Source organism: Calypte anna, chromosome 20 (assembly GCF_003957555.1).
Source record: "Calypte anna isolate BGI_N300 chromosome 20, bCalAnn1_v1.p, whole genome shotgun sequence".
Taxonomy (NCBI): domain Eukaryota; kingdom Metazoa; phylum Chordata; class Aves; order Apodiformes; family Trochilidae; genus Calypte; species Calypte anna.
In genome coordinates, this window is record NC_044265.1 from 11,993,413 (window position 1) to 12,020,918 (window position 27,506).

The 27,506-nt window shown below is 47.6% G+C and overlaps 1 long non-coding RNA gene across 1 annotated transcript; it reads left to right on the top strand.

The window, feature by feature from the left end:
* Positions 1 to 10,883: 10,883 nt before the first annotated feature.
* On the top strand, positions 10,884 to 13,612 carry LOC115599443. Its single transcript, XR_003988430.1, has 4 exons — positions 10,884 to 10,937; positions 11,513 to 11,625; positions 12,480 to 12,679; positions 13,443 to 13,612. It is a non-coding gene; the product is annotated as an uncharacterized LOC115599443 (long non-coding RNA).
* Positions 13,613 to 27,506: the final 13,894 nt, after the last annotated feature.

Below are 27,506 nucleotides of genomic sequence, written 5' to 3' on the forward strand. Positions count from 1 at the left end.
TGGTCTGTTTGAAAAAGTTTGGTCTGGTTAATAATGCCATTTTCAAGATTTCTCCTACAGAGCTGCCAAAGCCATAAAATACATAAATTGCCTCTTTCTCCTCATTTAAGCATGTCATTTCATGCTTTTATATAGATATATATTTTATTATGCACTCTGTTTCTTAAGATATCATTACTTTTATCTTGGCCAGTTTATTAAAGATAATTACATGGAAGTTCCCATGCTTTTTCCAGGACTGCAATTGGCTGAGCTGGATGAGAACATTACATTTACAAGAAGATATTTTGCTGTCCATGAGACAATCTTTCATCGGAGGAGTGAAGAAGTGAATCATTTCCCTTCTCTTTTCCTCCCTTCTGATATTCTTCTTGAAGCTCATTTCAGTAGCAAGACATCTTCAGCTTCCCCTAGACTAAAGCAAGAGACAAGATGCAAGAGCCATTGATTCACCTTAGGGAATACTTTGGAGAGATCAAAAAGTGCTCGTGTGCAAGCTGTTTCCTGTGGGAGGAGCATGGCAGCACAATCAATCCATGAATGCATTGTAAAATCAATGCACTGTATAATTAGGGCACTCCAAGGGTAAAAAAAAAAAAAGGAAAAAAAAAAAAGAAAAAAAAAAGAAGGGGAAAAAAAAAAAAAGGAAGTTCTTCAATACGTAACAGGATTCTTGAAGGCTGGAGAGCTCACAATAGATTTTAAGTCTGTTTCAGAGGCAGCAAGGGAAGATCTTGAGGGATTGATGTGAAAAGCTTTTATCTTGGTGCTCGGCTGCAAAATGCTGAGAGCTCTGGGGTGCTGCTCACACCTGAGATGATCTCCTCAGTTCTCAGCTGGGACACCCAGCACTTCACCCTGCCCTGCCCACCACTGACCTCTCTGCCTCTCTGGTGGGAAACTTTGGTAAAAAACCCCTTTGGCAGGTGATCTGGGAGGAAATATGTGCCCAGAAAGCCCCTTGCCTGCAGGTGAGGTGGCCAGGAGCAGATGGAGGTGGAGATCACCCCAGTCCCAGCTACATCCCCAGCAGAAAGGCTCTGACCTCAAAAGATTATTTTTTTTAATTTTTTTTTTTAATTATTTTATTTCCAGTCATTTCCCAGGGAGTGAATAAGGTGGGACCTGGGATCATAATTCCCAGTTAAACACAAAGGGTAACTACAGATCACAAAAATCCAGCAGGGCATCAATAGTTTTCTTTTAGATGACACTTAATTATAAGTGGAGCCAATTAAGTTAGGAGACAAAGATTCCTTCAAATTAGCTATCACTTTTGCAAGCTCTTGGTGAAAGTAAACATGGGCTTTTGCCTGAAAAATGAGATTTTGGGAGTGCAGGTAAGCTGCTGATCCTGCTGGACTGCAGTGTAGCAGGAAGAGCCATTCTTGCTCCTGAAGCTCGACAAGCTGCTGGTCTCTTCCAGGACTCCAGCCACCACACAGCGCTTCCAGGGTAGAAGTGTAGCAGGAAGAGCCTTTCTTGCTCCAGAGGATCGACGAGCTGCTGGCCTCTCCATGCCTCGCACCAGAGTGAGCTGAGGTGCCTTCTGTGGGTGTGTGTCCCACCTTTATTGGCCCCCTGGTAATAGGGGGCCTGCCCTAACCAGGTACAGGTGGACTCACACCCACTCTTTGGCAACTCGAGGCACCTGGTTTATCTTGTTTCTCTACACTGCAGCTCTAACAAAGCTTGGCTTGACAAATCAGGCTTTTCAGTTTAAAGGCTCAGCCAGGTTTCAGCCTGATTTTTAATTCTTCAGCACTAAAAGGCTTTGAAGATCCAACTCACCCCCAAAGATCCTCTCCAGAAATTAAACTCCCAAGCAGAAGGGGATAAAAAAATCCAACAAATACTCTGCCTGGAATAGCCACCGTGCCAGTTAACGTTCCTCAGATGGGTCATTAGGTCTTTTATGGGTTGTCAGCATGGAGAACCCTGCCTGGTTCCAGGGCAAAGAAAACTACTTCAGATTAAAATCCATGGCTCATGTGGGACACGGCACTTTCACGGGGCTGCCTGCGGATTTGGCAAGAGCCCTGAAGTTGAGAATGACAGATAACCCCACAAATCAGAAAAGGCAGGTTTTCATCAATAGAAAATTACAGATCCCTGGTGAGAAGTCCCATCATTATCTATCAAGAAATATAAATTGGCCTGAGTTCCTCTTAACTGGTTCATCTGCTGGGATCTCACAGTGGGAAGGACCTTTGCCTCCCACCAGCCACTGGTTCGCTGGGTGTTTTAATTGCTTGGAAGAATAACTGTTGCTGGAAGGATGGGGAAGCTGCTTCTGCCCCAGTTTCAAAGAAAATGGGGGTTTTTTTTTGACAAATCATTGGCCTGGGGTGCTTTAGCCAGTGGCATGGATGGGAAGGGGGAGGATGCTGTGGGGAAGAGGTGCAGGGCTGTGTCCTGATCCTGTAAATCTGAGGTGAGAGCAATCCCCATCCCTATGGAACAAACTCCAGGAGCAACACTGGAGTCAGAGCTTCCTGTTCAGATGAGGATGAGAAACATCCCCAGAAGGAAGAGAAACACCCAAGTGGGGCTGTGAGCCAGCTACGCTGCAGCAGCTTTGGCTCTTTAGATCCAACCTTTGGAAAAGGTGTGGATCTGCTCCAAATGAAGTACCCAGGAACACAGGAGGGAAGTGTCCCTTTTCCTTGAGGGTGCATAGGATGTGCTAGGATGTGTGACAAGAAGGACAAGGTTTGTCAGAAGAACCCGTGGCCATCACCCAGCTGACAACACACGGACAAGGACAACCCTGCTGAAACAGACCTCGGGCTGGGCTGGAAGGAGAAAGCCAGGAGAAAGCCAAAAGGATTTATTTATGTCCCAAAAAAAAAGTAAGGGTAAGTCTGGGAAAAAAAAAAATAATTCTGGCTTCAAGCTGTGCACTCACGGGCCAGAAGAAACAGGGAGGGGGATGATCCATCAAACATCACTGCTCCTCACCCAGGTGTTTGACATCCCGCTCTAGCGAGAGGAGCAGAGGGGACACGCGTGGAGAGGAGACCTTTTCCAGGAGAGGGCACTCGCGGGAAACAGCAGCTCCAGCCGCTCCGGCCCCGGCAAACGGGACACACCGCATCCCCCCGGCATCCCGCATCCCTCCGGACCCGGACAACGAGACCCCTCCGGCACCCCGCATCACTCCGGCCCCGGGAAGGGGGGATCCCCCTGGTCCCCTGCATCCCTCTGGCACCAGGCTGAGGGACCGAGCCGGCCCCTGCATCCCTCTGGCACTGGTCAGTGGGATCTGCTGCATCCCTCCAGCACTCCACATCCCTCTGGCCCAGGGCAGGGGGATTCCCCGCATCCCTGCGGCTGTGCGGGGCTGGCAGGAAGTGAGGAATTTATTAGAAGATGAGTCCTTGTTGATCCGTATGGATATTCTCTCATGCCCCATCTATGCTGGGCAGATGCTGCTGTGTGCTTCTATTTGCCATCAGTCCTGGGAGAAAAAAAAAAAGAAAAAAAAAAGAAAAAAAAAAAAGGGAAAAGAAAAAAAAGGAAAGAAAAAGGGAAGGGGAAAAAAAAGGAAAGGGAAAAAAAAAGAAAGATAATGTAGGAAAAAAAGGCACCCTGAGGCCACTGGTGCACTTGTATGCTAATTGGCTTTAGGTACTTACAGCAAGATTGAGACTTGTAGCATTGCCACAGATTGTTGGAAATTCTTCCGATAAGCTGACAGATGAATGTGTCTCTCTCATGGAGAGGTGAGAGAGCAGCAAAAGACTTCCAAGAGCAGAGGCAGTGAAGCAGAGATATTTCAGGCATGTCAACACGGCGGGGCGGTGAGAACGCTGACCACTTGCCGCAGGAAGGGTGGGGGGACAGAGGGAAGAGAGGAGAGCAGTGGGCAGGCATGAAAGGCTGATCCTCAGGCCACCCCCTGCCACCTGCACACCGAGAAGCAGCTTTTTTGTTTGAAGAGCTCCATCAGTTTGAATTAGTGCTAATAAAGGTGGGAGAAAGCAGGAATAAGTCTGCCAGAACCTGGCCTTTAGCGTTCCGTCTGCCAGGCAAAACGCAAGCTGAGATTAATGCCCCGGCAAAGCTTAATGTGGGGCCTTCTTAAGCCATAAACTATGTTTATTTGTTTGCTGAGGTTTTGGGGTTGGTTTTTTTTCCACAAGTTCGAGAACTGGTCTCACCCTTCAGTCTGGGCAGGGTTTTGCCTCTCCCAGGTCCCCAGCCCCGCTGTCCGGGTGATGCTGCGGGAGCTCCCCGGGCACTGAGCCCTGCAGGGTGGCAGTGAGCAAGGCAGAGCTGTGCTGAGGCTTCCCCAGCAGCACCCTCCCTCCAGCCCACAGCTCTACCTCTCCTCTGTGCTGTCAAAAATGAGGAGAAAAGCCTTGAGGCACAGGGGCCTCATGAATCTTGCACCAGAGGCTTCCAGAGCTGGTGCAAATGCTGCTGCTCTGCCAGAGCAAAACCCTGTACTAAAAAACACCAGACACCAAGGGTCACTTGATCTATTCCAAATGCTGAGGAGAAACCTTTGCACAGGAATGGAAAGGTGATGTCCCATGGGTTGGGGGTACCTGGGGGGACACCTGTGCCACCTCACTGCTCCCAGCTTGCCCCCAGTTCTTGGGCTTCTCTGTACTTGCAGACATCTGAGCCACATCTGATGCTTGACATGGCAGCTGCTGTTCAAGACTTCTTGTGTGGTATCTGAGGTGATTTCTGAAGCTTTTGGTTTGGCTTTTCTTTTCAGTAGTGACACGCAGCTACGATGTCCCTTCAGAGTCCAGGGCTCAGTACAGTTCCCTCTCCCCATCCACACCAGAACTGCATTGAGCTCTGGGTATTGCTCAGGTCAAACAACTTCTCCATCTGCATTTATGCATTTGCACAAGTGATTCCTGCCAGTTCTGAATGTGCAAGGAGCAGAAATCACCCCACGGCCTTTTACTGAGCCTGCAGTTTCTAGATCTGGGTTCAGCTCCTGATCCACTGACAAATTCTGCATCTGACCTTGAGCAAGGTCAACATTTCTGTGCCTCTGTTCCCCCATCAATAAAAAGGGCTTCAGAACACTTTCTTTCTCCAAATTTTAGTTTTCCTCACTCTGTCTTGTTTTCTGTCCCTTGCCTACATCTGCACACTGTGGATCTGATGGGACTCAGTTTAAAGAGCACAGCAGAGCCTATTATTTTAACCTGCAGGCCATAGCTCAGTCTTTATCTCTGTCTGCTCTTTCTGGGGGAAACATCTTAATTTTTTTGTTCAGTGGCCATCAGCAACAGAGCAGCTGTGGGACAGGACCCGGGGATTTTCAGCTGAAGTCTGAGTGCAGTTGATAAGTGTATGAATCTTATAGGCAGTGCTAAGTAGCTAATGCAAATATCAACATTGTAGTAAGAAACAGAAGCAGCAAGTGACTGATAGAAAAGTGATTATATGGACTTTATGTTGGAAAGTAAATATTTACTCTCCAGCATTGACAGATGCCTCAAGCACCATAGATCTAAAAAAGGCATCGATCTGCCCTCCTCCAGCCTCTCTTATCTCTTACTTATGAAAATATCTGGCAACTAGTACATCATCTGCTTCCTCTACAGCCCAAGTGCCTCAGAGCAGCCACTCAGGTAATTTGTTTGGTATCCAACAGTGCAATAGTTCAGAGTAGCACTGCTGGGATCTCCTGATGGGGTCTGAAACGCAGTCACCCAGTGATGCTCCTGCCTCGTCAATGCAGAGCTCCTGCTCTGCTCTACTACCACCCGTGCATTAAAAAGAAAAAGGAAAAAAAAGGGAAAAAAATAAAAAGTTTCTTATCCACAAGAAATTTTATCCCTCAAAGAAGAAGCAGCAAATGAAACGACCTGGGAAAATGCAGCTGTGCTCTTTAAGAGCAGGCTGGCGGGCGGTGGCTCCCTGTGCCGCTCTCCTCTTTGCCCTCCTGGAATTGCCTTGAAATAGCTTAAATGAAGTTGAGCTGCTCAGAGGCTGTCAAGTTTGCAGGACCTCCTTGGCAATCAATTTAACCTCCTGGAATAATTTTTTTTTTTATGCTGTCTGGAGTTGCTGAGTCAGTGATGGGCATCCAGGGGCTGCCTGCAAAGCCAGCCCGGGTCCCTCTCCCCCCAGGAGCCACCCAGGGACTTCTCTCCCGTGTGGAACTGGAACTCCCTCTGCCTCACTATTTTTGGAAGGGGCTCTTGCAGAGGCTGTGTTTTCAAATGACCCTTGTGTGACCATGCTGTCATCAGCAGGGGGGTGGGACACCCTTTGGAGGCAGCTGTGGCTGCATACAGGGAATGTAAAGCAGCTTCAGCCTTTGGGATGCCTCAGCATCCTTTGCCCTTGAGTGGAGCAGTCATTTTTGCTTCTTATTGACTCCAAAGGAGCCAAACACATTGGGTGCCCTCACTTTTGTCCCCCTTTTGGGGCTTTCCTGTCTTTAGAACCAGTTTAGCTGCAGGGAGCATTGGTTGACATCAGCAGGGGAGGTCCAGGGGGTGGAAGGAACCCCTCCTGCCCCTTGCAGCTTGGCCTTGCTTCACACTACAGCAGCTTTCTCTCTTCAGTTGATAATTTCTCACCTCAGAAAGAAACAGTCGTGGAGGAAACAGAGTTATTTGCAGAAGAAGAGGACTAAAAGCACTTCGGCTGTGCCTCCCATGGAGGTCTTTAACCTCCACAGTGGCTGGGGGAATCTGCCCAAGCAGCTCTCTGGATGTTGTGCTTGGTAATTACAAACTACATGAACTTTTATTTTATTTTGCCTGAGGAAAATTAAGTGTGAGAGCCTTGTTTAGCAGTCTCTCACTCCATGCTGCTCCCAGTTATTTTCAGACCTGGAACAGAGGATGGAACCTGCCCTGGAAATGATGTGACCCAGTAAGATGCTTCCCAGCAAGAATACCTTGAGCAAAGTGATCCAAGCTGAAAATCCTCCAGATCAAACCCAAAAGGCAGCCTCAGTGTAAGGCTCTCTTCCAGGGGTTTCACCTAGAAGGGTGGTTAAAAGGAGTAAGAAATTCATTTGCCAAGTTCATAAAACTGTGACCTTGAGACACAGGTCACCAAGACATCAGTGGCTTTGGCAGGAGGGGACAACCATAGCCACTTGGCAACGAGCCTTTGATGAGTGAAGACATTTCAAGGAGAGATTTGCTGGTACCAGGGGGTTAGAGTGTTTGCAAGGCTTGGATTCTGCTTTTGCTTTCAGCAGAGCACCTAAACCCAACAGAGTAAATGACGTTAGAGGTGCTGTGCACCCCTACCAGGGGCTCCAATTGCATCCAAATCGTGCAGTGAGACAAGGCTGGGTCCTGATACGTCCTGCACCCGTGTTATTTGCAGGCTGCCTGTCCTGATTGCTCTCCTCCTCCATCAAGTCCTGCTGCCTGCATGCAGGCAAATAACCCCAGGGACTTTGATAAGATTGTTCCCAGGAAAGAGACAAGGTGAGACAGGAGCCCCCCCTTTGCAAAGCCAGTGGTTTGGGGTTTTTTTTTCCTCCTCTTTTTCTTTTTTCCTCTTTCTTTTGCAGGTGCTGTGGTGCCTGTGATCAGGCTTGGAAGAGCGTGGCCCAACACAGCCCTGTGTGTAAAGTTTTCCTGTCATCAGAGCAGAGAGGTGTGTGTGTGGACGGAGGGCATTTTCTTCACCTCGCTAAAATTCAGGTTTTCTTTTATGTCTTTTCACTCTTCACAGCTCAGAGAGCTGCTGCCTGCAGTCTTAGGTGTGCGTTAGCTTCCATTTGATTGCTGTACAGCAACTCTTCTTATCTTTGAAAATTAACCATTTCATAAGCACTGAGGAGGTGTCTCACCATGTGAGCGTAATGCACCAGGCATTGCACCAAAGACTGCAGAGCACACGGCTCCCCCAGTCAATGCTGAGGCTTTGACACCTAAAAGAAAAACTATATTCCAGCCCTGTCAGATGTACAGAGCAATTATGCAAACCTGACTTTAAGAAGATATTCTCAGAAGATATTTTTTTTGGGGGGTGAGAGGCAGAATTTCATATAAATCCTCACCTTTTCTTTGTTACATGACAGAGTGAGACTTCCAGTAAATGACATTTATGCAGTTTCATTATCACACCTATGTAAATTCTGCTGCCCTCCAGGAAAGTAGCCTCAGAGTTTAAAATGCAAAATAATTTTGTTAAGATAACATAAAACAAAGGAAAGGTGAGTGAGGTGGCTCCTTTCTCTGCAATGGCTGCATGGCTGCTAATGAGAGCCATCTCCAGGTACAAGTGTAGCATCTGGGTGCTATATTTCTTTTAATTGTAGTTTTTTTTTTAGTTTTTTTATTTCAGAGAGGAATCCAAATCCCATTTGTGCTTTCTCATGACAGAACCCCCTGCAAATCTGGAATAAATCCATAAAAGAAACATCCATGTGCTTCTTAATTGCTCCCTTCCCGCCGACTAAATATTGTGGGATGCTTTAGGGTGAGAGATGAACTTCCCAGCTTCATCTTTTTCCACTCCCATGTTGTCCTAGCTGCCTGCTGTTGACTCCTTGTAGGTCATTTCCAGCAACATAAGCAAGACAAGCAAACAGCAAAATTGCAAGATGCAAATGCCCTTCATCTTTGGCTTGGAGTCAAAAAATAATAAGTTGACAATAACTCTGCCAGAATATGCAGCAAGGGTGACTGCATATTTCTGCCTGCTAGCGTGACAGTACAAGGGAGTTGGGCACTGAGAAGAGGCAAGCCTGGGTTCCCTTGGGTGTTGCAGCATGTGCCTTGTCTCAGGTTTTAAAGGTTTTTTGGGATAAAGCACAAACAATTCCACACAGCCAGCAGCTCCTTTCCCCTTCTTCAGCAGAAGAAGTAAGGGGGTGAGGGGAGGAACACCCCCCCCCCCAAAGAGGTGATTTAAAGTTATTTTAAATTAATACTAAATGAAGTATAACTTTTTTAAAAGCTGCTGTGGATATAAGGAAGAGAACATTTTTCTGAAGATGGGAGGGCAGTGGGAGACCCGTAGGGGCTGAGAGCCTGAGCCTGCCTTGCTGTCCCAGCCTCCCATTGTGTCCCAAAATACCACCCAGGCATCCCATGGACCTCAAATGATGTCAAGTGGAGACTTCTGCATCAGCACCTGGGGTTTTGCATCTCATGACAAATTCAGTTTCTGCTGTCAGTCTTGAGTTTGTTCATTTTCTCTGTGTTTCCTTCACCATCCCTTTGCAGGCAGTTGGTCCAGCACCACTGCTGACCTGTCTCAGGTTTTTCTCCCTCTCTGAGCCTCCCAGTCTCCAGCCATCCCTCCATCACCACTCTGAAAACATCACCCTTTCCCCCCATCTCTTTTTTGCTCAAAAATGGTTTTAAATTTTCATCCCTTGCATTACCATCCTTAGAGCTGAAGGGTTTGAGGTGGCTTCTCTGATGTCCTCCCTTCTCCCCAGACAGCCACAGCTTCCCACCCTTCCCAGTCCCTTGGCACCAGGCATGGATAGAGCTGACTGTCACACTGCAGTGATGATGGGGCCATCCTCATCCACTCCTTCAGTCTGTAGGGAAAAGACTCAAGGACTGCACGAACTCCTGGAGCCTTTGGAGGTCAAGCTCTGGGACTCAGCAACCACCGCAAGCTCTTGAGTTGGAAGTGCTGGGATGCTGCTACTACAATCCCTCCTCCAGTCAGAAGTGGTGAAGTCTGGTCATGGTGGGATGCTCATCTTCCAGAACTCAGATTTCTCCCAGCTCAATCCAGCTCTTCTTTAGCTCAAGTCCAGCTCCAGTGCCAGAAGCTCTTTATCTCCAGCCAGGAGGAGACAGCGAAGAAGAATCCTGCAGTGAGCAGCACTTTCAGACTTTGTGATAGATGCTGTCTACCTCATTACTGAACAATGAAACTTTATTGTTCCCTCTGTTCTATTGATTTTTATGTCTCCAAAGCACGCTGGTGAACTCTGAAATGAGTATCTGTCAGAGCAGGAGGACCACTGCTGCTGATCTGCATCTTTGAAATGAACATCCACGGATCAAACCCTGGAGCACCAGCCCTGTGGTGTCTCTGCGAGGGCTTCCCCAGTACCCTTTCAGAGGGGGTTGCAGGGGGCTGCAAGGTTTGTCCTTCTTGCACCTGGGAGAGCTGCTGGAAGAAGGCAATGTTTGGGCCAATATCCATGAAATTCAGCACGGACCTTCTCAGGGTTGCTTGGCATAGAGCTTGAGGCTCCATTGCTGGGGGCTTCACTGCAAACTCCAAGCTGGAGCACTGCAGTGCATGGCAGCTCCAGAGCATTGGGAAGGGACCCCCCATCTCCACAAAAATGCTCCCCAGATGCTTCTGTCCTCAGCATGCAGCCCCCCTGCCCACAGCACTGGGTTAAATATAGATATTATTTGTTTCCTGCTTGTACATAGCCCTCAAGCAGGGAAGCATTTGCCCTGCAGCCTCCTCATAGATCTGGGAACTTTGCAGTTAGTTAATATTTTTATGCATAAAAAATTCTACTCCCTTTTCTGGGAATAATTAGCTGCTTCTGTACCTCTAATGAACTGCAGGTTGGGCTGTGACAAACACATCGGGCAACTCCAAGGGACAGCAACACGCAGGCGCCTGAAAGCAAAGTTCAAGCAGCTCCTAAATTTATCCAAGTGACTCCCTGGTGATGCAGTATTTATGCACTGAAGCACCAGGGAGGGCTCTCCTCTCACAAGCCTCAGCAGCCATCACAGCCCAAGAAGCAAGAGGAGGAAAATGAGAGTTATTTACCTTGTGCTAATTGGGAGCTGGGGGGCTCAGGTGAGACTTTCCTCCTTTCCCTGGTTGGGGGTCATTGCCTGGAGCCCTCCTGGAAATGGTCCCAGGTGTGGAGGCACCAGGATGACACCAGAGATGATGTGCACCAAGATTTTCAGGCTTAAGTTGCAAATTTTTCTTGCAGTTTGGGTCCGGCTTGGAGGAAACTGAAATCCATGTGAGCTGCTCTGGTTTTTAAGGTAGGACTGAGTCATTTTGTCAAAATTCCTTGTTACTTGTCAAGACTCCCTTGCCTCCACAGCCACAGGGCTGCCCTCCTGAGGGGTTCAGCCCCCGGATCCAGCTCCTTTGGGGCTGCCCCCAGAGGCAAAGCCAGCTCTGCTCTCCACCCGAAAGCTGAGAACTTGGGTGCTGGGTGGGCGATGCCTTTGTGCTGACCCAGGAGCAAACATTCTCCTCTCACCTTTCACTTCCAGGGTAAGTGATGCCAACCCTGGAGGAGAGCTGGCCCCCCAGGCTTCCAGGAAGGGCCCCTCACTCCATGGCATTAAATGCAGAGCAGTGATCCCAAGGCAGGAGATGCTCCTGCTCTGCTCAGCCTGGCTGCTCCATCAGTCCTACAAGTGCCAGCACCCCAGATCCCAGCAGCAGACCCAGGACACACACTTCTCCCACTTTATCCCGGTTTATCCCAGCAGCCTCCTGCTCAGGGATGTGGGCAGAAAAGCTGCTGCTCACTGAAGATGACCTCAGAAACCTGAAGATGTCATCCACTGCCATCACTAAGCTAAAATATTCCTTTTTCCCTGGACAGCATCCTCCCTAAATGAGGCAGCAAGGGGAACCTGTCCCACAGCAGGCAGCCAGGCTGCCAGGGCATGCAAATCCCCCACCAGTAATTGACTTGAAACGGAGGGCTGCAAACTGGTAAGTGTATTAACTTCAGGTGCCTCTCTGACATTTTAAGAAAAAATTAGATTTTCAACTCTGTCACAGGGACAAAGGAAGACATGGGGAAAAGCTGAGCGTGTCAGGGGGTGAGTACATTAAGGCAGATGATGATGACACCTGTCTGGTTGAGTTTAAGCTGACAAAATTCAGCAGAGGGACCTCAGAGGAGGGAAGAGGATGCTCAGGAGAAGCAGCGCTGGCAGGGCCCTCCTTGGGAAGCGTCCCTCTTTTTTTCTTTTAATTAGGTTATAACTCAATTATGAATGCAAGGCTCTTCATTCCTGAGAAGTTTGTTCCATAATCTTAATTTGATCTTATGTCAGAAGGGTACCTTCCTCTGATAACCAAGCCCAGCTAAGAGTTTAACTAGAATAATAGCTGATTAAGAGGGGTTAATAGATACACCTCAAACAGAAGTAAATTAACGGGAGGGACTGTCTATTGGCTAATGGGATCAGGACAGTATTTGTTTAGTTTATGAATGATTAATCTCCCTCTCTTGGCATTCCTCAGATGCTAATTGCACTTAGGGAGCCTGTGTTTGTTTTTACAAGAGTTGGAGGTGGCAGAGGGAAGGCCATGGCTGGCCCCAAGGAGAGCTCCTTCCCCCCACCTAATGGGCTCTTGGCCCAGCTGGGGGGAATACCAGTAAACCCCTGCTAAACCAGATCTGACCCCACACGTGTAAAACTCTTGAATTCAAGATATACTTAAAGTCCTTTGGGGTATTTTTAGGATAAATTCTATTTCATAAGCCCCCTCTCATCCTACTGTTTCCTACAAGCCTTGGGGAAACTTCATGCTACAAAAGTACTTGGGTTTTTCCCCAGGGGAATACTCCAGACTGATCAAAGAAAAGCTGGAAGAAAGGACAAAGGAGGGAAACCACTTCTCAAGGAATCTTTTGCATTTGACAATTCAAAGCAGAAGAGCAGCAGACCCATTTGTCAGAAGCTCTGGGAGGAAAGCAGGAATTGCCTGGGAGCATCCAGGGATGTGGGGTTGACTCCAGATGCTGGATCTCTGAGAGGTGACCAAATCATTTTCCTCTCTACACACTTGTCAGCATTTTAATCCTCCATTATCTTTGTAACTAACAACACAAAAGGGCAATCTCAGCCAGGCTGTGAATTTAATAGCAAATAAACCACTTTCAACAACAACAATAACAACAACAAAGGTTTCTCTTTGCAAGCATGAGGTGCTTTCTAAATAAAGATCTGCCAGGTGGGGGCCCCAATTCAGCAAGGTACCAAAGCTTGTGCCACCAAAATCAGCTGGCATCACCCAGCTCAGATTTTTAGAAGGTTTCCAAGGGTCCTAATGAATCTGGAGTCAGTTGGGGAGTTCTGAAAGGCAAATACCTACCCCAACCACAGCACCCTTGCAGCCACAGCTCAAATTCTCTTTGGAGCTATGACAGAAATGAAGGTACCAGGGCTCACCAAACTACTGAGCTGTGATAAAGGCTGGTTCTTTGCTCAGTTTAGTTATAAATATGGTGGAATGTGATTTTATGGACAATTAAGCCTCACTGATGAGTGAATATTTTTAGGGGAGAGGAAGACTCAGGCGCTCAGTCTGACTTTATCATCTTCCAGTCCTTGACTTTACAAAGGGATGGAAGACATGAGGGAAGACCAAGCCAGTGCTACTTTTACACAAAACTTTTTTTTGAAGTTTGACTGAAATGATCTGAGGGGAATCTCCTTTTAATCTCAAAATTCTGTGTGCTATGAAATGGGATGCTTCCCCTGCTCTCCATAAATAACACTGCTTCACTCTGTTCCCAGGTATTTCATTCATCACTGTATTATACAGAAATCCTGAGCTGAATAAAACCCTCTGAAAGAAGATGAGGAGAAGCACTCTGCCTTATGGATTGCTTTGCCACTCGATTTCTCTGCCTGCTTTCCATGAACATGGAAATGAAACCCTGTACTGGGAGGTGTGACTTTGTACTTTTTGCCAGACAGCATTGGAATAAATTCCCTATGGAGACAGTCACCTAGAAATATTTGTTTTAATGCTAAAATTACTAGATTCCAGCACTCTCTGAGTCTGGGGGAAGATCTACCAAGGCAGGATTTGGTCAAGGTCTGGTGGGTGGGTTCAGAGAAAGAACAGGGGGTGGTTACAAAGCCAAAAAAGCCTTTCCAAAGCTGGGTGCAGGGTCCAAATGATGCTTGCTCCTGGAATACAGGAGCAGACAGGAAGGGGATGAGCTCCAGAGCATTTATTAAACACCCTCATGTGTCACCTTCCTGATCCATTTGATCCCCAGTGAGTATTCCTTATCTAAGCCAAACTCCAGCTGGGGTCTCTTGAGGGTTTATGGCAAAATTGCTGGCCACAGTGTTGGTAATCCCAATAAGAAGCTTCTGAGGACGTGAAGGATGTACAGACATCCTTCTGTACCAGCAGGGATCATTGCCTGCAATAATTACAAAAATATCACCCCTCAAAGTGAAGTGGACATTGTGCCTGGAGGTAGGAAAGGTATGAGCACAGACAGATGCAGGTATGGAGTGGTTGTGTAAAAAGGGGCAGAGACTGGGCTGAATCCTTCTCAGAAAAACTATTAAACTCACCCAAAGGCAGTGCTGGAAGAGCAGGTCAGATGTGGTGACAGGTCTTGTGTGCCAGGGCTGAGCTTGGGGACCCTGTGGCTGGTGGCCAGGGAGAAGCCTGGGGCAGTGGGGGTTTCACAGAAGAGTCTGGCTGAGTAAGAGGTGCCTCCCAACCCCTCTCCCCTGCACTGAGCATCCCCATCTGCAGCCAAAACTCTCTTTTATCCAGCCCAGAGCATCCCCCCAGGCAGCAGTTTGGAAACCTCCGGCTTTTTCAGGCTTTTTCGCAGGCACTGACAGCTGCAGGTGGATGCCTCGCCAGATTTCCAGAAGTGCCGAGGCATGTAAAGCACCTCATTCCCCGTGCAAATGCCACCGAGTGTCTCCTTGCATCATTAGGCACTTAATTGCCTTTGAAACCCGGCTCCTGGGAGCAGGGCAGCAGCCGCCAGCTGCACCCCCAGCGCCCATCCCGGTGCCGAACCGCCGGCACCGCGGTACCGCTCCCTGGGGACACAAGGGATTCGGTCCCTTCTCCACTCCCTGGTGCCTGTCAGGCTTCTCCGTGCCTCAGTTTCCTCATGCAGCAGCTGAATTATTCGCTGTCCTTTTTTGAGATCTCCCATTGAGACGATGGGGAAGGAGGGAGCCAAGGTAGCCCTGGTACCACCGGGCTGGTACCAGAACAGCCTTTCCCTGCCTTCCAAAAGTACAACATCGACTCCAAAGAACTGGGAGCAAGGTTAAAAACACATCCCGGCAGAGGAATGCAGGAGCTGCCCTTCGGCTGTCCCTGTTTCTAACTTGTCCTTGTACAGAGGGGTTAGAAGGCAAGGAAGTTTTTTTGCATCTTGTGCAGTGACGAATGGTCTGGCCAGGTAACAAATTCCAGGCTGGAATTTGCCTCCTCAGCAGCCCAACAAGGTGTGATTGCAGTGGGCATTGCATTTAATTCGTGAAATGTCATTTGAAAATTGGTTTTATAGTTCACTGGGAGTGGGAGGCTGAAGCCTCAAAGAGCAAGTGCTGCCTGCACAGGACCAGAGGAATGGACACCATCAAGTGGCCTCTCCTGCTGACCCCACACCCTGGGCAGGGCAGCAAGGAGCAGGGACCACATCAGATGTGAGTTAAGAAATGAATATATCCTGTGAGCAAGGAGGATGCTGTATGCAATCCTGAAAAAACACACAAGTGCACACAACTTGGTGGCTGAAAATGACTCCTGCCGAGTTCTTTGCTTACGTTGCCTGAATTTCACTTGTAGGCAATGCTGCACGATGGGACTTTGTTTCCTGAAGTGGCCAGGCTGGAAACAGGAATTGGGGGATGCTGAGCACGGTCCTCAGTGCTGGTGGGGCAGGACTTGTTCTCAGAGCAGCTCAGGGGCTCAGCAGGATGCTGGGAGCTGCAAGGATCCCAAAGGGCTTGAGGACCTGAGGCAAGACCATAGAAAGTTGTCATTTAGAGGAGCTAAACACCACCCCTGAGCAACCTAAATGTCAATGTTTGCCCTGGTTATGTGTTAATCAGCAGCCAGCCTTGGGAACAAGGACCACAGGGTGAGCTGGTCCCTGCCACATCCCACTCTTGAATCCCATCAGATTCCAGTGTGGTCACACACCAGACATGACTTCAAACAGCTCCCACCCCACAGATATGGATGTTCACCCTCAGTTCTAACAACTTTAGGGCTGAAGTCTGCCTCTTACTACATTTTGCTCCTGCTAGCTACACACAGCCCCCCCAGCAGTGATCCTGGGGTGGGAGCTTTGCCATTGCTGTGTCCCACCTGATGGGATGAGCTACAGCTCTTGCTTCCCCCCCAGAGCCTTGGGTGAGCTTACTGGTTGGAAAAGAGCAAGCAAAGATAAGGAAGAAAGGAAGAAATTAAGAAATTAAACCCCTTTATTTCTGTCATGTTGGGAGTTTTTCAATTTTTTTTTGTTTTGTTTTTTTGAGCTTTTTTTTCTTTTTCTTTTTTTTTTTTTTTTTTATCCTACAAGGTAACCCAGTGCTTACAAGCCCAGAATCCCACAAAATAGTAATGGCAAGTCACTTTCCAGAGGGTAATCACACTTGGAGAGACAAATCCCTGCAGCGTGTCTGCATGGGCAGGATTCATGCCTGAGAGCCCCCAGCCTCCTCCAGCCCCTTGGAGCCATCTGAAGGCTTCAAGACCCCCTGGCACAAGTCTGATTCTTCCTCTGTTTTGTTTTATTTTATTTTATTTGTCTTTCAAGCAGATCCTGCTCTTAGGAATCAATTGGTCATTACTGTAATACGTCTGTGAAGAGGCAGGAGGCTGTGCCCATCTCCATGCGATGTGTCTATCACCTTAGCCCAAGCATTTTAATTTACACTGCAGTAAAAAATTTGGCACCCAAACATTTTCCACTTTGAGCCACAATGGAGAGACTGTGCCAAAGGTTGGGCTGTGCTTGGTTCCCTCTTCCATTTGAGGGGTGCATGCATGGAGGAAGGACACTGGAAAAAAAGAGAAAAAAAACCCCAAAACAATTCTGGGATGAGAATTTTCTATCAGTTCAGCCCAGGATGGAAGTGCTGGAATGGGAGTGTCTGTCTGTCTGTCTGTCTGTCCAGAGGAGCTCTGCAGCACACACGAATGCAGATAACCTACCCTAAAGCATTGACAGAAGCTGTTTCACTCCAGGACTAGTAGAAAATACACTTTGCTTTGCTGGAAAAGGTTGCTCCAGCATGGAGGGTGCTCCCAAATCCCTCGGGTAGCCTTTGGAGCTGGGCTGGGGAAAGCTCCATTGGAGGGAGGGGTTCTCTGGGGGGTCCTCAGGGCCTTTTCCCTCTGGCAGGAGCTGCTGGAAGTTGGTGCAGCCCCACGCTGAGCTCCAGGAACCCGGCAGCTGAGGGGACTCCTCAGCTGCTGCAATGCAGGGCTGAGTGCAGGTTGCAGAAAATGAAGGACGTACAGACACTGCAGAACCAGGTCCAGAGGGGAGGATCAGAGCCCAGCTTGGTGCCTTTTTCCCTTTCCCACTCTGGCTCCCTTTGGCTGAGCCCAGTTTAAGCCAATGCCATCCATAAAGGCTCAGCCAGCAAAGGGCACCTCGGGCACCATCACAGGGAGGAAGAAAATAGGTATGAATGGCACCAGGAACAGGCAGGACTGATCTGCACAGCCCTATATTGCTTATCTAATGCTTTGGAGCCAATTAATCATTGTTTATCCCCAAAACAGCTCTTGCCTTTGCCAGGTAGTATCTGGGGAGAGTCACCTCTCCTCCCTCCTGGGGCCATTCCTGCTTTGGTTTGCAGGCAGGCAGCACTAATTCAGCTGGGCACAGGAAAAATGCACCAGAGATCCCAAACTCTTCCAACATCTTCAGAAAAAGAGTGGGGGAAAAAAAAAGATAGAAGTAAAGCAGTTCTCTTTCTCTCATCTTGCTGATTTGTCACCCACACTGTTTTCCATATTAGAGGACAAAAAGGAAACAAAAAGCCAGTACAAGTGAGGAAACAGCAGCCTTCCCAATTATTTTATGCAAGTGTATTGTTCCCATGAATTAAGCTGGTTTTGTTTTGGACATATTCCCTAAAATTAGAAGAGATTAAAGGTCAAAAAGAACTTCTTAGTTCAAATTTTTCCAAGCAAGAGGCTGGTTTTCCTGATCCTCTTATCTTAGTCTTGATTCTTGCTGGTACCTGGTGGTTCCATTTATTCCTATACTTTCCCAGAGCAACCCCCCTGCCCCAACATAAACCAGTACCAGCTTTTTTTTTTTTTTTTTTTTTCTTCAAAACCTGCATCAAGAGGAATTTAAAAGATGAACACACCTTCAGAAGACAGAGCAGAAGATAAAAAGACCAGGAGTGAAGTGACAGAGGGGTGTCTTGCCCAGAGAGATGGGGAAACAACTGGCTGTAAGGAACAGAAGGAGCTGGCTCCATCCGTGGGTCACACACTGCCAGTGCCTCAAGGACAAAACCCAAATGTTCAACAGCTCTGCTGGTGATGGGATGGAAGGGAATGGGGTGGTGTGTAAAAAGAGAGAGTCCTGCAGCTGGATGGAGCAGGAAGATCCTGGTGGAGCTGTGGAAATCCCTCCCTGCAGGGTTACTCTTTGGAGAACATTATTTCTTCTTTTTTTACTGTCTCATGTGCTGTCTAGTTGGAGTAGTAGAGGTTCTGGGCTTCCCATCCCCCAGAGAAAGATGAGAAGTAATGGGGGAAAGGGATGGAAAAACGGGACTGGAGGTCCAAGGAACAAGGAGAGGACGGTGTTGAGGTGTGGGATGTGGGGTTTCTGCTGCAGGTACCTTGGGGTACCCTGGGGAGGCTGAGGATGGGAGAAGGGACAAAAGGACACCAGACAGGGACTCATTTGGTGCACAGGGTGATGAACACTGGGGAACCTCAGTGCTACAGAGCACAAGAGAAAGAAGCAGGGAGATAGGCAAAAAATAAGCAAAAATAAATATTCCAGGACTCGTACTACTGATGACAGCTGTAACAGGAATATATCAAAAGCTCCCACAAACCCTGGAAATTTCATTAAGAAGTCCACAATGCCTGGACACATATGGAATTATGATACTCCTCATCCTTTCCCATGTCAAAATCCTCCAAGCCTCAGCTACCTTAAAAAGTTGTTTATAATAGATCGGAGAGTTTACATCTTCTTAATGCTACCATACAGGGTATTTGCAGCTGGCTGTATTTGACTGAGATTGTACATTCTTTATGGTGATCATTTCTTGATTAAAAAAAATATTTTTTTCTCTGTCAGGCACTTTCTGTCACTATCTACCATAAATCAATTTGTCACATAGATGGTAATAAACCAAGAAGTGTTTGTTGTCTCAGACACCACATCCAAGCAGCTTTGGCAGCATCGTTACTGCCATTCTTGGACATTGGACCCAGTGGTCCTTGTTCTGGTGGTTCTGGGAGGACAACGTGGCTTGGTAGCACTGGAGGATGAGGAGAAGAGTGAAGGACTCTCCCAAGCATCACTGGTGTCACAGAGGTCACAGCCACGTCCCAGCACCAGGGACGAGGACTGAGCGCTGTGTCCGAACCTCACTGCAGATCTCCCCAAACAACCCAGATATACATCAAAATATTTCAAAATACTGGGGTGTCCCTCCTTAAACAGTGGTGCTAAAGGGTGTGGGACAGTACCCATGAGTGTCCCTGCTTGTTTCAGTAGGAAAAAGCCTTTTCTCTTACTGCAATGACTGGCAGAGTCCCACAAAGCGATGCTGAAGCCGCTTCTCCCATCTGTGCATTACCCTCAGCAATGCTGCTTTGCAAAAAAAAAAACCCTCATAGTGAAATATATTTTGTTTTTTTGTTGGTTTGGGTTTTTTTAATAAATTTCCCAGCCTGGAAACACGGGACAAGTCATCAGTGCTGCAGGAACCCGAGTACCAGCCTGCTTCCCAGGCCATCCATCTCCCACTCCTCACTTCCAAAGCTTCTCAGATTTCAGCCTGGCATCTCTGATCGTAAGTCTACTTAACCGTTTTAATAGCACTAAATGGAGTCTGTGTTACTGCCCTTATCTGCTCTCTATGTCTTCCGGGTCATACATGCTTAGTTTACTGTCAGAGACAAGTTTTTACTGCTGTCAGCACTGCAGCGTGGCAGTACCTGCAGAGCAGCAGGCTGCGGGCTCTGTTCTGCCTTCCTCATTGGCAAGAAAATTACCACCCGCAATCTGATTCCCCAATATTTGTCTTGCAGTTTCTTAATTGGGGCCATCAAGAAAATGCTGAAGGAAAAAAAAACAAAACAAAAAAAACCCCAAGCAAACAAACAAAAACCACCCACAACCTCCCCCCTCCCTCCCCAAACCCAACACGCCAAAGCAAAGGGTGATGTTATCTGTTCGCAATCCTTTTGTGCCACCCTAATAATAATTAACATAACAACAGTGACTAATGATTAGAATTGCCTGCATTAAGTTAAGGACATGATTTTTTGTGCACGCGAAAATCCAGGCTGGTTTTCCTCCTGTAAGATAGGGGGGGGGAAGCCTGAGAGGAGACTAAAGCCACAAGCAGGCAGAAAGCATGTGCTGGGGATATGCAGAGGATGAAGTTAAACCCTGGGCACTTGCCCACTGATGCCAAACGTGGCTGGGCCACAGCCTCGGGCTTCCATTCTGGCTGCTGGGGGCTCTGCATGCCCTCTCCATCTGCATTTGGTCCCCAGGAAACCTGGTCAGCTGTCTTGAAAATCCTACCAAGCCGTGCAATGCAGGTGGAGGGGATGAAAGATGCAGAAAAGATGCACACGTGGCTTCATTTTCACCACCACCCCCCCCTTCACTCCGAGCCCTGCAGGCTGTATCTGCAGTTCCAGCAGCTCACGAAAATCTTTGTCAAATTAATAGATTTAAAAGTAGAGAACACCAGCTGAGAGCCCAGGCATGCTTCTGAGATCACCCACTTGGGTTTTGCACCAACGGCACTGATGGAATTACTTTTGCTTTACACCAGCATAAATAAAAGCAAGATCAGGTCCACTATCTGGAAGATAAGGATGAAATTTTACAGCCTCCTTTTTCCTTATCACACCCGGACTTTTTTAATACTTTGGGAAGTATAACAAGACAAAGCTGAGGCAATCCCCAAAGGTTTGCAGCCACTTCTTGCCCGTGAGTGGGCTCTGATGCACTTTTCCTCTAGAAATGCAGAACGTGAGGGGCCACCGGGGTGGGAGAAATGATCAGTTGTTTATGAACAGATCATTTATTAAATCCTGGTTGGCTAAAGTAATTCCTGCCAGCGTGAAGGTACAACAAATTGAAAATGAATAATCTCTCCTGCAATTCACAGAGGCGAGAGACCACACTCCCCTCCTCCTGACCCCCCCTCCTGTGCTCCAGTGCTATATTTAGCCCAGGTACAGTAAAATGCATTCCTGTATGGAAACCACTCTCCCCAAAGATTACTTTTTTTGCATCTCAGGAGCTGGCTGCAGAGCAGTTTGATGGCTCTGGGTGCTGCTTCTGCTGCAGGATGCTTGTGATGGGCATAAGAGAACCGTGGGGTGCGGAGCGAGGGGCTAAAATCCCCTGGGAGCTGGGATGCAGTGAATGTCACAGCTGTGACTTACCCAAAAGGGTCACTGCAGCTTTGGAGTTATCTACTTGCGTGTTTCCTCCTGCTTCATCCAGCACTGGGCCTTTAATATAACTTTTAAATCATTGTGGAATGAATTTTGTGTTTTATTTCCTTGGACTGTGAAGAAAAGGCATTGCTGTCCCGTGCCCTGGGACAGGGACAGAGACAGCTATTTATATCATTTCCAGCAAAACACCCAAGGAAACATAAGGAAACTGGAAAATCAATAATTATTATTACAGTGTCTCCAGGGCTCTGGTGTGGCGGGCACTGCACATCCCCACTCTGGGATCCAACCCTGCTCAGAACATTCATGGCTGTGGGAGCAGAAGGAAAAGAAGCAAGAGGGAAACTGAGGCAGAGAACTATTGTTACAGAGAAGTTTATGGTTCTGCAAAAAAATCTCCATCCTTACTGCCCAAGTCCTCTGGCAAGGAATGAGGGTGTCCCAGACCCACAGGAGCATCTCCCCAGCCTTGCCAGAGGGACACAGGCACCCTGGGGCTGATGTTTTGGGGACCAAATGTTTCTGGCACAACATTCAACTACTTAGGTGATAAAACTGGGCCTCAGATCATTTTAGGACAAGCTTTTGTGGCATGTGCCCCAGGTCTGCCTCCCTTGCCAGGGTATTTCTTCCCCCAGAGCCCCCATCCCTGCTCCCTACACCTATCCTGGGAGAGGAGGGAGCAGGGCATCCCGGTTCTTCTTGCAGGATGCCTGTTCCTTGCAGAGGTCAAAGCTGGTTTTCTCAGAGTGGGTTTGCTTTGCCACACCAACACAAAAACTCCTTACAAAGAACAAATCCCATGGAGGGGCAGAGAGGGAAGATGAGAGGGGCTGGGATGTGCCTAGGACAGCACTCGGCACTGCTCTCGCTGCACTACTGCTTATTGTGCTCTAAAACCCCTGATCCATGGATCTCACTCCACCACCCAAGCATCTTTCAAGTAAAAGAAACCCCTGGAGTGAAATCCCCAGGGAATTTCAAAGCTTGTGACACCGGTATGTTGCTTTTAGATCAAATGTCTCAGTGTTGGGAGGAAGAACTGCAGGAAAACCACATCCCTTTTTTCTTATCTGACCAGCACTCCCATCCTCACTGCAGCAGTGGACTCAGGAGAGAGATGAACTCCATCGTGGTGAGTCCATCATCTTCCCTCTTTTCTTTTCTCTGCATCCCTGGCACACCACAGAATCAGAGAATCATGGAGCAAGGCCCAGTGTAGCTGGGGTCAGGATGGCTCCAGCTCCTTTTTGCCTGGCTTGATTTTCAGTGTGTGCACAGAAGGCAGATAATGGCAACTGAGGGGCTTGTTCCTTCAGGTTTAGGTTTCCTGTCAGCTGAGTTGCAGATAAACCATAAACACAAAGCCAAACAAACAATTAGCCTCCCCCAGACCCAGGCACAGAGGCTAAGGTTTATAGTCCTTTTCCAGCTTTACTGCCAAAATAAATCTTTCCCCACATGCTGGCTGACCAACCCCATTACCAAAAAAAATTCAGTTTTTTTTTTTTTTAACAGTAGATTTTGATGTATTTTTATACGTATGTATATTTAGGAAACATTAAACAAGGGTGCAAACAGTGGGGACTGACATGTAAATTATGTATCAATCTGGAGGATGTGTTGGCTTAATTCTTCCTGGTATGGGAGCAGATGAGAGGAAAACCAACCTCAGCTTCCCCAACCTCTGCTTCCCCAACCTTTGCTTCCCATGAAACCTTCTTAGGAGGTTGGTTGTTTTCTATCCTGCATTTCTATTCTCCCCCAGGTAGGTTTTCTGGTCAATGAGTGGAAATTCCCTTTGTGGTATCCCAGATGCATCCCTGACATAAGAGGCTGATTCAGTTTTGGTGGTAAATTACTCATGACCTTTTTTTTTTTTTCTTTTTTTTTTTTTTGTTTGATTGGTTGGTTGGTTTTGTTTTTTGTTTTTTCCCCACATCACTGTGAATTTTATCAAAACTTTGTGTGGCAGTTTCATTTCATGTCTTTATTGTCCAGCGAGGGAGAGCTGAGATTGCTAAATTAATTTCCGTGGTGAGACCAATAAATTCAACTCTCCTGCTGTAAAAGATACATTAATTTTCCTACATTTCCTTTTTTTCTTTTTTTTTTCTAACAGGCACAAAGCCACCTGGATAAATACAGGTTGCACAGAGAGCAGCCATAGACCTCGGCACAGAGACTGTCAGCCGAAATAAGTCAGACCTTAAAGCAGCATATGCAGAGAAATGTGACTTTGACTTTGTTTTTTAGCTTATTTTATGTGAGGTGAGGGAAAATAGTAGGTTCCAATAATCTCATCTACCCTACAGAAATGAAAAGATGAAGAATATTCTTTGTCGGCTTAAAATATTTAAAGGTTTTAATGTTTAATGTCAAATAACGTTGGTTTTGATAAGAAGAATAAAGGAAATTACTGATCTCAAGTACCACACACTTGCACATGGGGCTGTTTTCTCATTAGACCAGCAGGCAAATCCATGGAATATTTTAAAAGGACTTTTTCAGGGGTAGACAGGGGTCCTTGGGACATGAGCCCTGTTTTCTGCAAGAGTTCAGGGGTAACTTTCTGTTGAGCAGCAGGAGTTGGTTGGAGAGCAGACGTGTGATACCCATTGGCACATCAGCTCCAGAGCCAGAAAAAAAATGGAAACCCATCCAAGGATCATAGAATCATAGAATTGGCTGGGTTGGAAGGGACCTCAGAGATCATCAAGTCCAACCCTTGATCCACTCCCCCCGTGGTTCCCAGCCCATGGCACTCAGTGCCACATCCAGGCTCTTTGGAAAGATCTCCAGACACGGAGAATCCACTACTTCCCTGGGCAGCCCATTCCAATGCCTGATCACCCTCTCCAGAAAGAAATTCTTTCTCATCTCCAACCTAAACCTCCCCTGGCACAACTTGAGACCCTGCCCTCTTGTCTTGCTGAGAGTTGCCTGGGAAAAGAGCCCAACCCCCCCCCTGGCTCCAACCTCCTTTCAGGGAGTTGGAGAGAGTGATGAGGTCTCCCCTGAGCCTCCTCTTCTCCAGCCTCAACACCCCCAGCTCCCTCAGCCTCTCCTCACAGGATCTGTGCTGGATCCCTTCATCAGCCCAGTTGCCTCCTTTGGACCTGCTCCAGCACCTCAATCTCCTTCCTGAGCTGAGGGGCCCAGAACTGGACACAGGACTCAAGCTGTGGCCTCACCAGAGCTGAGCACAGTGGCAGAATCCCTTCCCTGGACCTGGTGGCCACGCTTGTTCCTGATCCAGGCCAGGATGCCATTGGCCTTCTTGGCTACCTGGGCACACTGCTGGCTCATGATGGACTCTCCTGAGAGCACAAGGACTTTGGGTTTAGTGTGTGAATTGGTTTTCCCAGGGTGTTCCTGGTTTGATCCTCATTCCTTGCCAAGAGCTGGAGGACAGGGGTGACACTGATGTTGGTCACTGAACAGGCAGAGGAGTTTGCTAGAGGGAAGGTGCAGATCAGACACAATTTGGTGCATTTTTTGGCTCTGCAGCCAGAATTAAGCTGGTGAAGGCTCATCTTTTAATGGGCTCATTGCAAAACATTACTTTATGCTAGAAGTGAGAAGCAGCAAATCTCAGGCTTGGGGCTGCCCTGAGGACTTGTCCCTCCAAGGTCACCCAGCTTAGAGCTCTGGATTTGGAGGAGGTTCTCAAAAAGTGCCAGTTTCACTGTTGGTTTTTAAGCCCGCTTTGGGTCCGGAGGGGTTTTTAATATCACATATTCAGAATTTATTCAAAGACACAATGAACAACTTTTTGGATGAACAGTCAGATGGGTCTTTAGTTCCTGAGTCTGAAAATCAAAACCCAGAGGCCTCTGGAGGTTTGCTGAAGTAAGGACAGGCAGTGATGCCAAATGATGTCTGAAAGAGCTCCGTGTCCACAAGGATCCTGCTCAAGGCAACGCGTTCCCATTTCTTAGACGGATCTCTGTCCTGAGCTGTCTAGCCAGCTCATAGATTTCCTGCCAAATTCTCCTCCTTGTGCTATTACCTCATCCCTCTGACACACCACTTCTCCAATCTGACCATTTTTCCTGACCTATCTGGAAGGTGAACTCTCTGAGACAAGAACTCGGAATCCGCTGAGTTGCTCCCTCACCTGACCCAAAGGCTGCAGGGATGGGAGAACCTGGGGTCCTGCTGCCACTTCTCTGCAGGGACCACTTTGCTGTGTTGGGCTCAGCTGGTTTGGGATAAGTAGAGTGAAGCAGGGGCATTGCCAAGTGCAAAAGGAGAAAATCTATGGGAGAAAAGGTACAGCTGCATCTCCTTAAAGCTCCTAACGCGGTCCCATCAGTTTTGAGGAGGAAAGAAAGCAAGAAGTCAAGAAAAAAAAAACCCTACAGACCCACTGGCCTTTGTGTGGCAGAGTAAACAGCAGGGGCAGCACATGCAAATCACCATGCAAATGAGGTTGGCAAAGCTTTAATAAGATGAAGTTCCTACCAAGCTTCCCAAAGCAGCCCCAAGGAGTTTTTCACCATCCATGAGCATCCGGACGCAGGCAGAAACTGAGCTTGAAAGCAGCAGAATAAAAAGGGCAATTTAAGACAAGGGTGGCTGTAAGTAGAAGACAAGAAAACATAATAAAAAGGAAGATTTCTTGCTCTGCAAGTGAATCCATTTACTCCAAAGGTACTACATTTCTGTGATACAACAGTGCAACGTTTTTATTGGGAACTAATTGAGCCAGTGATGTAATTGCGACAGTAAATTAAAGCCTGAAGTATACTTTGAATTTAGGAATAAATTCGTAAATACTTCCTTATCAGTGGCATGGAAGAAAATGGCCTGACTGATTTAGCAAGGAGGAATCCTTACATACTGGCCCTCTCCAGAAAATGATGAGCCTTCTTTTCACATAAAACCGTGTGACACATTAACTGCTTCGACTGCGGCTCTTTTATTCAGTGCTTGGTAAAATCAGTTTTACCAGTGGGTTAATAAAATTTAATTAATAGTTAATTGAGGTTTACAATTGAGTATACCCGTTTTTGATTACTTTATCATTGCAATGTTTACATCAGCACATAAAGCACAAGCCAAAACTGATCTGGATCGTTGAGTGCTGATGTCTGTATGCCAGAGGCTGTTTGCAGATCTGGGTCCAAACCTGCCAGCACTGGGATGCCCTTTGCCAAGATGCTTGGACCTGCAGGACCCAGCTCTCAGAGAACTCCTTGGTCTCTTTGGTGAGATCCAGACTTTTTCTCTGTACCCAGGCAAGAGCTGAGCCTCACCAGACCCAAAGCTGTGTCCTTTCCAGGGTTATTCACCAACAAATGGGGCAGTGCAGGTACAAGGGAAGAGAAGCTGCATTGCCTTTGAGCCTCAGGAGGGAGCAAGGTGGGGCAGAAAAGCTCCTCCTGGAAGGGCAGGCTGTGTGGGAGTCTTCTGCTTGCTAAGGTTGAAGCAGGATTATTTAAACCCCTGGGTTTCTCCAGTCTGGTTGCAGCTGTGCCCACCCAAAGCATCTCCTGGCCAGGAAAACCAAAAGGCAAACAAGCAACAGGCCAGAAACACTCTCAGTCAGCTCCTCCTCTCCCAGTCACTATGCACACAGTTACTCTCTGAGATAGCCTCAAATGAGACTCATAAATTCAACTTCTTCTTTCACTGGAGCAACTTTTTTGCAGTTCAGTGACAGCCTGGGTGTCTTATGTGTCAAGGGAAGCTTTGGCCACATGTGTACCCAGCAAAAACTGGGTATCAGAAAGGAGAAAAGCCCTTGAATAATGTGTTTAACGCAGAAAACGCCACTGAACTGTTTTTTATGGAAGTGTATCCCTCTGAAACTGCTGACTTCTCTTTTATTATATTTAGCAATACAAATAGCTGAGGACTGTGTTTGGGCTCATTGCAGATAAAGTGCTGGGACGACAGTTGTGGAGTGAAGGGACATTTATTTCTCTTACTGAGGTCTGCACCGTGCTGCCACAGCTGGTGAATCTTATCTCTTAAGGCTTTTCTTGGGAATAAAGCATTTAGCCTTTGTAGCTGGGGCTTGTTCCAAGGAGCCTTAAGAGAAGATTCAATTATGTGCCACGGCCCAGGGAATGAGCAACAACTGAGTCCTGGTGCCAAGGAACAGAGTCCTGCAGTAATCACCCATGCTCTGAACTGGAGACCTGACTGACAGTGAGCATGTG